The 16,237-nt window shown below is 33.4% G+C and overlaps 1 long non-coding RNA gene across 1 annotated transcript; it reads right to left on the reverse strand.

Annotated features, from left to right (window-relative positions):
• Nucleotides 1-990: 990 nt before the first annotated feature.
• LOC101266157 (uncharacterized) lies at nucleotides 991-15,768 on the reverse strand. The gene is made up of 2 exons (XR_743166.4): nucleotides 15,207-15,768; nucleotides 991-2,387 (listed from the first exon to the last, which is right to left on the reverse strand). It is a non-coding gene; the product is annotated as an uncharacterized lncRNA (long non-coding RNA).
• Nucleotides 15,769-16,237: the final 469 nt, after the last annotated feature.

Below are 16,237 nucleotides of genomic sequence, written 5' to 3' on the forward strand. Positions count from 1 at the left end.
TTAAAGGTTAAAGGATACAAGAAACTTGAGCTTGAAGAGAAATTGGTGAATTTTTTTTCCTGCGGGAAAAGTTTTTATAGTCTTTGAGTATAGTCAAATAATAGATATGTAGATATTAAATTAAAGGATGTTGTTACAGTTTCAAAGATAGTTACTATTTTTATCTATTATCATTATATGTACAAAAGCTCTGTATTTTAAAGATAGTAGACTAAAATGCTTTCTAACTCCTTTAGAATTATAATACTTGAACCAACAACGTAGAATAGACTCACTTTTTTCTTTGTTTACCAAACCCATTTGTCTTTCCAGTTCCTTTAGACATAACTCTAATTTTCCAGAAATTTAGAAAAGGAATGATGCATTCCTTCAATCTCAAATATTTTATTTCTTGCTTCACCTTGCATCAAGGAAGAGAAACTTGCCGAACTACAAAATGTTTTTTGATGTTGTATTGCACACTTTATCGGATGCATAAACTTGACAAAATCAAGCACATCACTATCTGATAACTATATAAACTCAACAAATTGCACACTCAATTTTAAAACATGTGATAACCTTGTCGCTAACTCAAGCACAAAAGGAAAAAGATGTTTCAATCTTAACACACACTTAGCACCGTAGATATACCACTCCATCATTGCAGCTAAATTACTCTAAGAAAAATATATATAAAGTGTCATCAGCACCCGTAGAAACCTACAAAACATTATTTATTTGGAGATATTCTACTATTTATCTTTTTCATCATTTGGGGTCATTTCGAGAAAATTGATAAACATCTTTGTCAGACGACTAAAATTATCATAAATATATGTGTTGTCATTGCAGTTGCAAAGGTCCTTAATAAGAAAATTCAAGTCATTTATCAGCTTTCATTTGTGATATTTGTGTTGTCATTGTAGTTGCAGAAGGATCTTTGTGTAGCCCCTCTTTGCTTTACCAAGCACATATTTTAGAGTAAAAACTATCAATAGTCACTATTCATATAGCACAATATAGCATATCGATATCTTGGTTGAATTCTTAGCACCGTTCTTACAATTAAAATATAGTTTTGCAAGGGAGAGTTTCTCACACGAATTACACCACCACATATTACAATAACCACAATTGTCTTCCACGAAATGTTGTGCTCTTCATCATCTTTAGATTTAACTAAAAAAAATCCAAAGCTTGCGAATCACCACAAATATATGATTTAGACACACTGTGTACATTGAAGTAGTACTTAGTCTTCACAAACTCAGCCTAGAGAGATGGTTGAACTCTAAACAACGATCAGAAAATAAGATATTTCTAGATAGTCGTTTGTTTAATGGTTATTTTTTTAATATTATGTTGAGTATGTAAACGAATGATAGTCCTACAGATATACATGAAACTCAAAATTTAGTCCCGTGCAGAGGTCATATGAACAGATAAAGCCAATACTGCATTAAAGCTCCTCCGTGCAGAGCTCATATGAATAGATAATACCTACAACTCAAAATTTAGTCTGTTAATAAATGAACAAATCCTCTCTTCCTCACTAGTCACCAACTGCATAGCATGTCTAGACAAGGCATGAAACTTGATCTCATAAGCAGCTACAGACATAACACCTTGCTCCAAAAGCAAAAAGTCATCCTTCATGCGATCTCTCAAAGTCCTAGACACATATATCTCTATGAACATGGCATGAAATTTGGTCAAAGTAAGTGGAGGTAAAACTGAATATTTGCATTCCATATAAACTTTCCACCACTCTTAGCCTCCCATTGAAGCTGAAAAGTAACGAACTCAATCCTATGTTGATGGAAAATTCTTAACTTATGAAGCCTCTCAAATAAATCTAAAGTAAACTCATAAGCATCCTTACTCTCAAACAAAAAAATACATGAGGATTTAGCTTCAAAAACTTAGTCAACATTTTATGGTCATTACTAGTAATAACAGGACCCAATAAAGGATGGAAGAAAACATCATTACCTACATTTCCTCCCAATGATAGCAATAAGAGGATTTTTTGGAGCTTGATTGGCTTGAGCATAAGAAAGCACTCCTAGACCAACCAACCCTTTCAAGAGTGACATTATTAGTTGATTTATGTCTATGGGAGGAATACTTGTATTCCCAACCTACACCTCTGCCTCTTTTTAAACCTCCTCTACGTTTTCAACCACACAATTCTCTTCTATCTCTTTATGATGTATGGGAAAGACCTGATTTTGGGGAGAATTTTCGACTGATACCGCATGTCTAGTAGGTGTTGCTCTTCCTCGGCCCTTACCCTTAGCTCTTCCTCTACCACTACCTCGACTACGACCTCTCATTGCAGATTTCTCAGCTAGAGCATTCACCTGATATATGGTCTTGACGCCGTAAAATCTAATGTTAACCATCTACAAATAGAAGAGCGAAGAAAGTTAGATACCAGTTACAATCGACAAATATCAATTGGAATCATGTTATAGAACGAAGAAGACAAAAGAAAATAAAGTGATTTCCTAAAGTCCCATATCCTCTCGAAAAAAAGTACAAACGTCTCCATACCATTCCTATAGACTCTACAAGAATCATATTTGGACAAAGAGAACAACAAACCTAGGCTTTAAAACCAACTTTTTCACGACCCAGACCATTGTGATTGACACTCACACTAACCCTCCAGTGGGAGAACCATTAATACTGATTACTTAACCATGTCTAATGCAATACTAAAGAATTTAAGTTATGGAAGCAGTTAAATAGCTCAAAATTGAAGTTCTATAAACTTCCAAAAGATCTAAAAACTAAACAAATGGGGAAATGCGCTTAGAACCTAAAAGTCAATGTACCAAAACTCTAACAAAACCCATAAGTCTAAACAAGAAGGGTCACAACCCAAAATAATGCACAAATAACTAATTAGAAAGTCCAAGTCCGCAATGATGGATATAGATGAAAGAGAACTCATTACAGCTCGTATGAACTGGCTCACCCCTGAATTTGATCGGCTATCGCTGATTTTCTAATTGAGGTGTATCATTAATCGCCTTAAGATACTCTATACTCAACAAAGAAAGAGCGGTGAAGTATCTGTACACAACCACAATGTACTGGTAGGATCAAATAATTATTCCACCAAATGCAACGTATATAAGTCAATACAACAAAATAATAACATACATACACCGATCATATACAATATCCTCATTATTTACGAACAACGAAGCATTTTAAAATTCTCAAATACCATAATCATATTAATTCATTGGTCTCTTATGTAACCTTAACTCAAACTAATAGCATACATGACATGATACACAATCAAATATTTAAGCTAGAAAGTGACAATCGATCCTATAATTATGCAGAGACGTGGCGACAAATCAAAGTTAATGTGTGAGAATGCAACACCCGATCCATTCAACAATACACAATCACAATCACAAGTATATTCTTAAAATCATACAATCAATTCATGATTCATGGCTTTCATTATTCATATATCACATTTACAACAAGTATGATCAATTATGCAACATTCACATGGATATGATGTATAATAATGAAGCAAGAACAAACATGCATCACAAAATCATAGAATCACAACCATTACCTAACTCGAACAAAGCTTGAATCCCTTGAGAAACTTGATTGTTTTCTTTCTTGATTCGTTTTGCTTGTTCTTGGTCTACTAACAATCAATATAATACGGAAATCAATAAACAATAATTAATAATCCAAATTATTAAATTTATCAATCCTAGATCATAAACATGATCCGCATGCCCAGATTAGGACTTTCTTCACCATAATTAACTCCAGATCAAAACTCTACCTTTCGATAATTACCCATTAGAATATGTTCAACGGATCAAAAAATGGATCTAGGAGTTAAAATCTTACATTTAGCCTAGAGAATGATGATAATCTATCAAGAAAACCCCTAGGTTCGTTCCTTATCTCTCAAGTTTAAAAATTGCAAAATAAAGCATTATTTGGGGTTTACTTCTGACTTTAAGTCGCGTCTGTCACGCCATGATGACACCCATCCCACTATATTGGCCCCACCTTAGAGGCAGAAATTCCATCTCAAAGGCTTGCACGGAAATATTCATTTTATCCTTGAAATTATTCACAATTAAATATTCATTTTATCCTTGAAAGATCATGCCTATCAAAGTTATAACTGTTGAATTCATAAGTCAAATTAAAGAAACAGTGAAGAGAAGAGTTCAAGAAAGTCCTTGACTTAAATTCTGACTCCTTAGAGATCAACTATCGTTTTAAGATGAGGAAGTAAGTATGGGATGGAGAAGCTTTGTACCCATGAGTTATATATTTTCATTGATATCGTTGAGTCAAGTTGCTCATGTCCATTACTCCGCACAAACTCTGAAAACTGATCATCTTGGAGAGGAGTAGTATCTCTAAGTTATAAGTTCTTGAGTATTGAGTTTCAAACCCTTTTTGCAACTATAGTTATTTCATAATTATTGATTACCATATATCATACATGGAGGTCCTTGAGTTGAGTTGGGATGCCCATAATTTCACTTGGACCCTATTAGTCGAAGAGTTTTAAGTGAATCCAACTATGCTCTTGGTTCAAGAATTAAAGCCATTCGTTCTTCAAATTCATAGAATAATAAACGCAGTAGTCTTTTTCTACAGCTATATATATCAAAAGCAATTTTGAGTTATACTACCTCTTCTTTTCCAAGAATACATCCGCAATCAGTTTGTTTGATTGTAATAAATTTCTAAACCCTTTTTAAATTTTTCCTTCTACAAATTTATCTGACTTACTTTTCTTTTTAGTTAATTCTAAAAAGAATGACATTTCTATGTTAAGTAACAAGTGAACAATAAAATATATATTTTACCTTTAATTAAATAAGTTGTTTTCACACAAATTTCTATAATTTGCTTGGACCACAAGTTTTAAAAATCTTTCTTTCTTTCTTAAACTTCATGTCGAATAAAACTACCTCAAAAAATTTTACTATGTATGGGGCATATATATGACGTGGTAGACAAAACTTGTATCATACTCCACTTATACTATGACAAGTGCATAATTGGGTTCCATTTCAGAAAATAGTCCAAACTATCCTTTCTCTCTCTTCCCATATAAATTTCTTTTCATCTTTCTTACTCTTTACATTAGAATATATTTATTGTATTTTTCTACACAAATCATGATGGGGAGGTTTGCTCACTTGATTTTTCATGCATAGAGGTAGTGGGAGGAAGGGATACAAGGGATAGTAGGGGAGAAATAATAGGAATCTCAGGGAGTGGTGGGGAAAGGGATGTCAAGAAATTTCATTAGTTATACAAAATAAAGTTGTTGAATCCCTTATTGGAGACGCCATATCAGATCTAAAGCTCCAACAACTCGTTCTTCCCCAACATCAAATAGAGTATCAGTTACACCAAATAAAAGTTTAATGATTATGCCGTTGACGTGAGAGTGCAAAAAATAAAATCATCTTTCTTTATTTTTCAACTTTATTCTATTCTTTGTGTGTATGTTTTACCCGTAAAAACCCTAGTCCTTCAAGGTGATTCCATCAACTAGTTGCATCATGTAATCATAGAATCGAATAAATCAGTGAAATTTGATCAATCCAATTGACCTTCAGAGTGTCATCAATGGAGCATTGATTACTCTTGTCAGAAAAAACATAAATTTCCAAAATGATATAATAGTGTTATTTCAAAATCGGTGAGAGTGTGATATCCAAAACTCTGACCCAACAACTTTTTAGGAAAACGTAAAGCAAAGATCATCCCCACACGTGGAGGCTGGTAACTAAATTAAACTCACTTATCCATTATCTATGAAACTGCATATCCTACTATTTATTTATTTATACTTCTATTTCCATGCCTCTTGCGAAGATTTATATGTTTACCTTTATGTTAGAAAACAAGTTGCTCATTGATGCATTTGCCAATTTATAGATTTATGTAAGAAACTTTTTCTCAACCCCATAACAATATATTGGGAGTGTGTTGTGACAACCTAATCCGTCGTTATTCAAAGGACATCTATTGGGGAGTCCCAATTTTTCTTTAAAATAAAATGCCAATTTAAAATTGGGATGACATGAAAAAAAACCTAAGAATTAGAAAATTAGACTCCAGTTGATATTATCCCTTTATAGTAAGAACTTTCTCAGTATGGCAGCGTGATAGCCTCTATGGAGGGATCAGCGAGAAAGAAACTCACAAATTTATTTTTTTCAATTGTTCTCTATCTATCTAGTGGTAAAACAACCAATGGTTACTCCAAAGATCCTCCGAAAAACTGTTCAAAGCTTGAGTATAGGGGAGAGAGAGGATGCTAGTTTAAGGTGGGTCATACCCACAAATTTTTTATCTATGACCTTGAGGATTATTCCCTACGGATCTAGAAACTCATGTTTAGAGTTCTTCTACGGTTTCGTGGCGTCCATATAGGATAGGCTTTGACTGAGCAGTTATATTTATCTTCACTTACTTTGTACCTTGTAAATTATTGGAGTTACATGCATAGGCCTTCGATCATGGAATTTGAATGACTTAATATGGAGTTAGTGATGGTATAAGTTGAAACAAGTTTGATGAACTAATGTTAACCTTGTGATCATTTTGGATGGGATGTTGAGGGAAAATAAGTGGTGTGTAATCGGGTTCCAAGTGGAAAACTGTCTGGAAAGAGTGTCCGAGTGTAAATGATGGTTATTATTTTCCATGTTTATTTATGTATGCATTCTTACTATCTCTAAAGTGAAACTTGTATAATTTCATGTTAGGGGAGTTGTAGGGGCTTAATGCGAAGTGATGAATTATTAACTATCTCATGCGATGAAGGTACTTTGTTTACTGCAGTTTTACAATTGTGTTTGTATTTCATTATGATTGCGGTTTTGTCTGTGAGATAAATGGTTGTCTCAAGTACCACTCTTGGTACAAAATATTCATATTGTAGGCTCGGGTACTATACGTGGTATATAGTAACAGTTGGCTCGGGTACCATATGGGTTAATATAACTAATGGTTGTCTTGGGTAGAACACCTAGTACATTGTTTAGCAACCTTTTGTATGTGTAATTTCATGAGAGAACTAGGTTTACTATTTTGTAAAGAATTTTTACATTTTTGTCCATGAGTGACCATGATTTGTGTTTAAATGCTAGAAGGGTTCTTGTTTATACTGAAATTACATGTTAAACACTATAGATGATGTCTTAGAGATTCTTGATGGTATTGGTTACTTGATAGACGAGATGAATCAACTATTTCTTGTTGTAGCATCGTTGGTCGTGTTGTTTGTGAATCTTAAGTCCGTGTGGTGACTATGACTTCAGCATGTTAACAAAGATTGTACTGTATTGTCAGCCTTTCTGGATTGGGACATAATTGAGAAGAAGTATTGAATTAATGTTGTCTAGTAAGAGTCTTGTAGGAGGTTTACTAAATTGATCAAGGGTCAAGTTGTTTTTATGAGATTTGTGCTTAAATGTTGGGACAACTCCTCTTTAAATTGAAATTAAATGTTAAACATTGTAGATGATGTCTTAGAGATCCTTGGTGGTATAAGTTACTTGACAGATGTGATGAATCGGGTGGTTGGAGTTGTGTTGTATCTCTTTTTCATAGTATTTTACTCTCTTAGAAGCTCATGTATTTTTTTAGATCTGTTACTTGAGAGGGTGTAGTGTATTTTTTACAAAAAAAAACTTTATTTAATCAAGTTTGGGAATCATTTTTTATTTACGATAAAGTGATTATTTTATATTTTTTTACATCTTCATTGCATATTTTAAATTGGGCGTAAGAATTCTTCTATGTAAGTATTAGAATAGGTGCCCGCACGGCCAGGTGGGTTAGGTATTTGCAGTGCTCCTATATTTTAGAGTTCTTTAAATTTATAAGAGTGGTTGCCGATGTTCATAATTCTTTGTATATATTTTTTCGTAGTAGTATAGAAGCTACTATTAAGTGGTACACTGTTAGGAATGTGTTAATATTACATGATATTTCCATTTGTTGGAGAGTTGGAAACACATTTTATTGAGTGTGCGATCAGTTCAGTATATAGGGTTAAGAGTTTTTGATTTGCATGAGTTTATCGAGTTTATACTTCCTATGAAGTGTACAATATGCCCTCAAGAAGAATTATGTTGTATGATTAGTTTCCCTTCATTGAAGAAAGGTAAGAGTGAAGCAGGAAGGAATTTTGAGATGCACAATTACAAAATAGAATGAAGGTATTCATCATGTATTATATAACTTGGACAAATTTGAGTTGTGTCTAGTGACACAAGAAAGAGAGGTGGATTTGATAAAAATAGAAGGAGTGAACGCACTATACATTTTTGGTCATTATTTTCTTTGTAAGACACTTTTCACCAACCATATAGTCGTATATAGGAAGTTTTTCCTCTATTGTTTGAGTTTTGTAAGCTTCTAAGAGGGGTTGTGGATGTTGATGATACTTTGTATATATTTTCACGGAAAAGTTTAGCTAAAATGATGAAGTGGTAGGTCCATGATGTTAAATGTGTGTAAAATTGCACGATGTTTTCCCTTTTAGTTGTGAGTTAGATACAAAGTTATCATATGCTTTAGTATTCAGTGAGCAATCAACTAAGTTTATACAGTTATCAGATCGCAAAGTGCGTGAGTTTATTAAGTTTATTCATCCGGTAATGTGTGAAATACAAAATGAAGAAGCATTTGTCAAATCGATCAGTTTTTCTTCCTTGATGCAAGGTGGAGTAGGAAAATGTAAGATTTGAGATTGAGGGTGTGCATCATGTTCTTTTGACTTTTTAAAAAATCGGAGTTGTGTCTAAGGAGACTGAAAAGTTAGTAGGGTTCGATGAACAAAGAAATAGATAAGTCGATTTTACAATTGTGGTCCTGATATCTTTTAATTATAAAAGAGTTACAAAGCAATTCAAAGTTGTATATATGATAGACTGAAATGCTTTGGTCCTTATAATTAATGATACTAGGTCTTTGAAACAGAAACATCATCCTTTGATTTAATTTCTTAATGTCTATCCTTTTAAACTATAATCAAAGTCTCCTGAAACATTGCCAGCAGAATAAAAAATTTCACCAATTTTCTTGAAGCTCAAGTTTCTTGTCCTATCACCTTTAAGAGCTTTAGCTTAAAAAATTCTATTTGGCAATTCTCAAATTTTTTCTTTGCCACGATTTTATAATACCTTTCTAGTTCAATTGCATAATCACTAAACTGCCTAATTTTAATTAATATTAATTACTTCACAAATAATTAACAATAGCTATTTCTAAAAAAGTATTTGAAAGATTCCAATTAATATACTTACATAGATAAAGGATCTTTCAATATTGTATAGAACTCTCCCAAAATTGAAAGACTCTTTATTGATGCAAGTATATTAATTTGAAACTTTTAAATGTTTTAGTTTTTCTTAGCTATTGTTAATTATTTGTGAAGTAATTAATAAATAATTTAATTATCCATTTTGGTTATTATGTAATTGAAGCATGAAGTTATTACAACTTTGGGGCAAAAGAAAAATTTGAGAATTGCCAAATGGAATTTTAAAAGCTAAAGCCCTTAAAGCTGAAACGATACAAGAAACTTGAGCTTGAAGAGAAATCGGTGAATTTTTTTTTGCCGCGGTCAAACTTTCTGGAGTCTTTGAGTATAGTTTCGAATAATTGACATTTTGATATTAAATCTAAGGAGGTTGTTACGATTTCAAAGATAGTTACTCTTTTTACCTACTATAATTATAAGTACAAAAGCTCTGTATTTCAAAAATAGCACACTAAAATGCTTTCTAATGGTTTTAGTATTATAATATTAAACCAACAACGCAGAATAGACTCACCTCTTTCCTTGTTTAAGAAACCCATTTGTCATTCAAGTTTCTTCAGACATAACTCGAATTTTTAAGAAAGTTAGAAAAAACATGATGCATTCCTTCAATATCAAACCTTCCATTTCAGGCTTCACCTTGCATCAAGGAAGAGAAACTGACCGAACCACAAAATGTTTCTTGATGTTGTATTTCACACTTTATCAGATGCATAAACTTGATAAAATCATGCACATCACTATCTGATAACACTATATAAACTCAACTAATTGCACACTCAATTCAAAAGATGTGATTACCTTGTCGCCAACTCAAGTACAAAAGGGAAAACATCCATCAGTTTAAACACACACTTAGCATCATGGACATACCGCTCCATCTTGCAATTAAACTACTCTGGAAAAATATATACAAAGCATCATCAACATCCGCAACCCCTCTTAGAAACCTATAAAACGCGATTTATCGGAGATATTCCTCCAATTTATCTATGTCATCCTTTGGGGTCATTTTGAGAAAATTGGTAAGCGTCTTCATCAGACGACTAACATTACCATTAATATGTGTTGCAATTGAAGTTGCAAAGCTCCTGAATAAGAAAATTCAAGTCATTTATCAGCTTTCATGTGTATTTGTGTTGTCATTGTAGTTGTACAAGGATTTATGTGTAACTACTCTTTGCTTTATGAAGCACATATTTTAGAGTTAAAACTATCTACAGTCAATATTCATATAGCACAATATAAGCATATCCATATCTTGGTAGAATGCTTAGCACTGTTAATACAATTAAGATATTTTGCAAGGGAGAGTTTCTCACACAAATTACACCACCACATATTACAACAACCAAAATTTATCTTCCATGGAATGTTGTGCTCTGCATCATCTGTAGCTTTAACTAAAAAATTCTAAAGCTTGCGAATTACAAAAAATCTATGATTTAGATGCACGGTGAACATTGAAGTAGAACTTAGACTTCACAAACTCAGCCTAGAGAGATGGTTGAGTTCTAAACCACGATTAGAAAATGAGATATTTCTCGATAGTCATTTGTTTAATGGTTCCTTTTTTAAAAAAGAATATTATGTTGAGTTTTTAAAGGAAATATAGTCCTACAGGTATACGTACAATTCAAAATTTAGTCTCGTGCAGAGATCGTATGAATAGATAAAGTCGGTTACTGCATTAAAGCTCCTCCGTGCAGAGGTCATATGAATAAATAATACCTATAGCTCAAAATTAGTCCCTTACTAAATAAACAGATCCTCTCTTCCTCGGTAGTCATTAATTGTGTAGCATATATAGAAAAGGCATGATACTTGGCCTCATAAGAAGCCACAAACATACCACCTTGCTCCAAAGACATGAACTCATCCTTTATGCGATCTCTCAAAGTCCTAGGAACATATTTCTCTAAGAACATGGCATGAAAATGGGTTCAATTAAGTGGAGGCAAAACTGAAGATTTGCATTCCATATACGCTCACCACCACTTTTTAGCCTAACGTTGAAGTTGAAATGTCACGAACTCAATCCGATAATAATGGAAAATTCCCAACTTATGAAGCATCTTATAGAAATCTAAATTTTTCTCATAGGCATCCTCATTGTCAGATCTAAGGGTGTCAAATGAGCGGGTTATGCTAAAATTGAAAATATTAAAATGGATTGAGATAGAAGTCGAGTTGGATCTTGAATCACCCAATTTGACACGATTAATCTCACTAATTTAACATATTGATATTTAACTTTTATAATCACAATTTGAATTTTAGCTCGAAATTATTTTTTTGAACAAATGGATAGATAAACCCTAAAAAATGCTAAATAGATAATAATTTATACCTTAAATATCGAAACATATCTTAATAAAAAGAGTTAAAACGGGTTGAAATTGGAGATTGAGTTGTGCTCAATTGAGTTCTCTTCAAATGGGTTATGCTTGAATGGCTTGAGATTGAACCCAATTCAAATTATCTTGAGTCCAATCCTTAAAATTATGGGCGAGTTGGGCGGGTTATCTATGTTTGGGTTCACTTTTGACACCCCTAGTCAGAACAAAAAAATACAGGAGGATTTAGCTTCAAAAACTTAGTCAACATTTCATTCTCATTACCAGACATAACAGGACACCCAACAAAGGATTCAAGAAAACATCATTTCATATATTCCCTCCCATCTTGGGGACAATGATAGCAATAAAAGGATTGTTTGTAGATTGAGTGGCTTGAGTAGAAGGAAACACTCTTGGACCAACCAACCCTTTCAAGAATGACATAATATGTTGACCTAACGCTGGGTCTTTGGGAGCAATCCCTGTATTCTTAGCCTGCACCTCTTACTCTTGTCCAACCTCGTCAACATTTTCATCCTCTCCATTCTCCTCTACTCGTTATGATGTATGGCAGACTCCTTATTTTGGAGAGCACTTTTTACCAATACCATGTGTCTAGTAGGTGTCAATTTTCCTCTGCCTCTAACCCTAGATCTTCCTCTACCAATGCCTCGATTGCAACCTCTCGCTGCAGATTTCTCAGCTAGAGCATTGATCAGAGCCATGGGCGTGACGTCATCAAATCTAGTTTTAACCATCTACTTACAGAATAGTAAAAGGAGGTTAAATACCAATTGGAATCGACATATACCAATTGGAATCAACTTATAGCACAAAGAATACAAGAGAAAACAAAGTGATTCCCTAAAGTCCTATAGACTCTCGAAGAAAAGTATAGACGTCTCTGTACAATTCCTCAAAACTATACTTGACTCATTTTGATACATCAAGATCAACAAACATAGGCTCTGATTCCAACTTTGTCATGATCCAGACCATTGTAATTGACACCTACACTAACCCTCCAGTGGGAGAACCATTAATACCAATTAGTTAACTAACTCTAATCAAATATTAAAGCATTTAAGTTACAGAAGCAAGTTACATAGCTAAAATTTTAAGTTCCATAAACTTCCAAAAGAACTAAGAACTCAACTAATGGGAAAAATATGCCTAGAACCAGAAAGTCAATACACCAAAACTCTAACAAGACCCATAAGTCTAAACAAGAAGGGTCACAACCTCAAACTAATGCACAAATAGATACCAATTTACCAATCACTCTTCCCCGAGTGACATAGGAAAAATAAATCAAGGAAGGAAATGAGTAGTAACTGAATCGACAAATAATTAGGGATACTTGTCTCGCACTTCCTTCTATGTTTTCTAAGTTTCCCAAGTAGCTTTAATAAATTCAGCATTTCACAATGAACCTAGTACTTTGAGGTATGTAAGCTTTGATAGTATTGGGCTTATTTCTAACAAGCCAACCATTAGTTTCTTTTAGGAATTTCATCCAGGAGATTGAGTATATTGATAATCTTATTGAGTTCTTCAGGTTTTGTGCTTCACTTTTCACTAATGAAATTCTTGTCGAGTTCTTGAGGTGAGAATTGTGAATGTGTGTTGTTCTTGGTGGGTTTTGGTGTAGCAATTGCTGTAATTAAGTTTGGTTTAATGATCCAAAAGAGTTTGAAGAAAATCGTTCGATTCTAGATGAGTTAGGGAATGAATTTGACTAAGAAAGTTCATCGGTTTTCTGGATAGGAGATGGGGGCATCCTACAACTCACTGCGCCCTAACCATTGATTTGTAGGATAGGGGTCTAGCCCCCTATACCACTTAGTGCGCTAGAGTTTCTAGGTCCCTACCCCTCTTCACTTTTTTCCGCAAGAGTCCCCTCGAATCGTACCTATGTTTTCTACTTGATATTCACAATTGAAAGTATTCATTTTATCCTTGAAAGATCATGCCAATCAAAGTTATTACTCTGGAATTCATAATTCAAATTCAAGAAAGAGTCAAGAGTAGAGTTCAAGAAAGTCCTTGAGATAAATTTTGACTCCTTTGAGATCAACTATCGATTTGAGCTAAGTTTGAGGAAGTAAGTATGGGATGGAGAAGAGTTGTACCCATGAGTTCTTTATTTTCATTAATACCCTTTAGTCGAGTTGCACATGTCCACAGTTCCGCATGAACTCCATAAACTGAGTATCTTTAAGAGGAGTAGTATCTTTGAGTTGAATGTTCTTAAGTATTGAGTTGCTAACCCTTTTTACAAGTATATTTCTTTCATAATTATGTATTGACATATATCGTAAATGGAGGTCCTTGAGTTGTGTCGGTCATACCCACAATTTCACTTGGACCCTATGAGTCAAGGAGTTTAAAGTCGGTCCAACTACCCTCTTGATTTGAGAATTAAAATTACTCATTAAAACTTCTTTCTTTAAAATCATAGAATAATAAACCCACTAGTCTTTTTCTGCGACTATACATATCAAAAGTAATTTTGAGTGATACTACCTCTTCTTTTTCAAGAATCTATCCGGAATCATTTTGTTTGGTTGTAATAAATTTCTAAACCCAAAAAAGAAATGCAAAATACTAAAATTTATCCTTCTAAAAAATGTCTCAATAACCATTGGAAACTAATGATTACCATTATTCTAAGTTATATGGACGGTGTCTTTGTCTTCAAATTAAAGATTGAAATGAACTTTTACTCTAGCTAATCAACAGAATAAATATGTTGAGTTTTGCATAGACTGTTCATGACTAGATCAACTTATTGTTCGTAGTGCCTATGTGTTGAGTTTAAAACAATCTTCAAGAATATTCTTTAAGCTTAAACTGCATACACTAGGATGACAATGAAATCTCCATCAATTTTTTACTCCCTCTGTCCAATTTATCTGACTTACTTTTCTTATTAGTTAATCCTAAAAAGAATGACACATTTCTATATTAAGTAATAAGTTAACTATAAAATGTTTATTTAACTTTTAATTAAATTAGTTAAAGTCATACATATTTCTATCATTTGTTTGGAACACAAGTTTTAAAAATCTTCGTTTCTTTCTTAAAATTTGTCTCGAATCAAACTACCTCAAAAAAATTTATTATGTATGAGACATATATATGACGTGGTAAACAAAACTTGTATCATACTCCACTAATTCAATTGATGGCAATAACAAGTCAATATAAAATTATAAGTCTATTAGTGAGTGAAGGGAATTTTTTCCTTAGCAAATTTATAATCTGTAAATAAGCTGTAACTCAACTATTACAAACAACTAAGAAATACAATTATGCGCAAGACAATTGCCATATGCAATCACGTACCTACATCACATATTCATAGACTAATTTCCTTAGCAAATTTATCATAGCAAACATGCATGCATCAATTAGGAGTACCAATCAACATGAAATAAATTAGCATAAATAAAGGAAGTGAAACAAGGATTAGATCGATATTTGAAGCAAGACCCATTAAGCAAAGAAATAAACAATTCAAAGGTTACCATCATTTTCGGAGTTCCAAGGTTACCAATCAGCTGGCTTGCCGGAGTTCGCCTGTGGCAGTCTGCTATCGCTGTTGGTTGTCGTTGCTCGCCGGCTAGACCTGCTAGTTGATGATTCTGGTCGGAGAAGAGGGGAGAGGCGGCTCGTCTATTGGACCAGCCTCCAATCGCTGCTGCTGGAGTTGTTGCCGGAAACAAGAGGTGAAAGAGGAGGAGCAGCACTGCTCTTACTGTCGTTCTTACCGGCAAGAGAGAAGAGAGAGGCAAAGGGGTTTCTCCGTTTGGAGGGGGCGGGGTTCGTCAGTCTGCAGGTCGCTGCTCGGAGCAGCTGAAGCAGCAGGCTTCATCCTCCTCACTGCTGGCTGGAGAGGAAGTGAAATTGAGGAGGCACATTTTTTTTAAGGGTTAAGGTCTTTTAAGCCACAAATAGGAAAGAAATTAGAAATTAACCTAAACCGTAGAAATATTTTTAGATGACCGTTTAGGATTAAATATAACGAGATCAACAGTTAGTATTAAGAGACTTGATGATTTTGAATTGAATTAGATAGGCTAGAGTTTGAATAGATATTGGTTATAATTGAAATCAATATTTGAATTGGAGTGATTAAAATTGAAAGAAATTAGAACATAATAGGTTGAATTTTTAAAGATTCAAAAGAAAAATTAAGGAAGTGTTATCCAATTAATAAAATACTACACTTGTTAAAATATTTTCACATAATTAAACACGCCTAAATTCTAAAATAATTTAATACAATATCTTTTTATATATTATGCATAGTAAAATATATACTTTTTTTGACAGATTTGATTAACATGTTAAACTTGAAATAAGTTTTAAAATACTTGTTTAATCGCATAGCACAGTCAAATGGTGATAGGTCGATCAAAACTAGATGCCAACAATAATTATTAGATCGGTACTCATTGTTTTTTTGTAGTGGGAGAAGAAAGAAGGAGGAGATAGAGAGGAGAGGTGGATCCGCCTCTTGGGTAAATGAACAATGAAAGATTTAGAATTTTTTGTG

The sequence above is a fragment of the Solanum lycopersicum genome, chromosome 9 (genome assembly GCF_036512215.1).
Source record: "Solanum lycopersicum chromosome 9, SLM_r2.1".
NCBI classification, from domain to species: Eukaryota; Viridiplantae; Streptophyta; class Magnoliopsida; order Solanales; family Solanaceae; genus Solanum; species Solanum lycopersicum.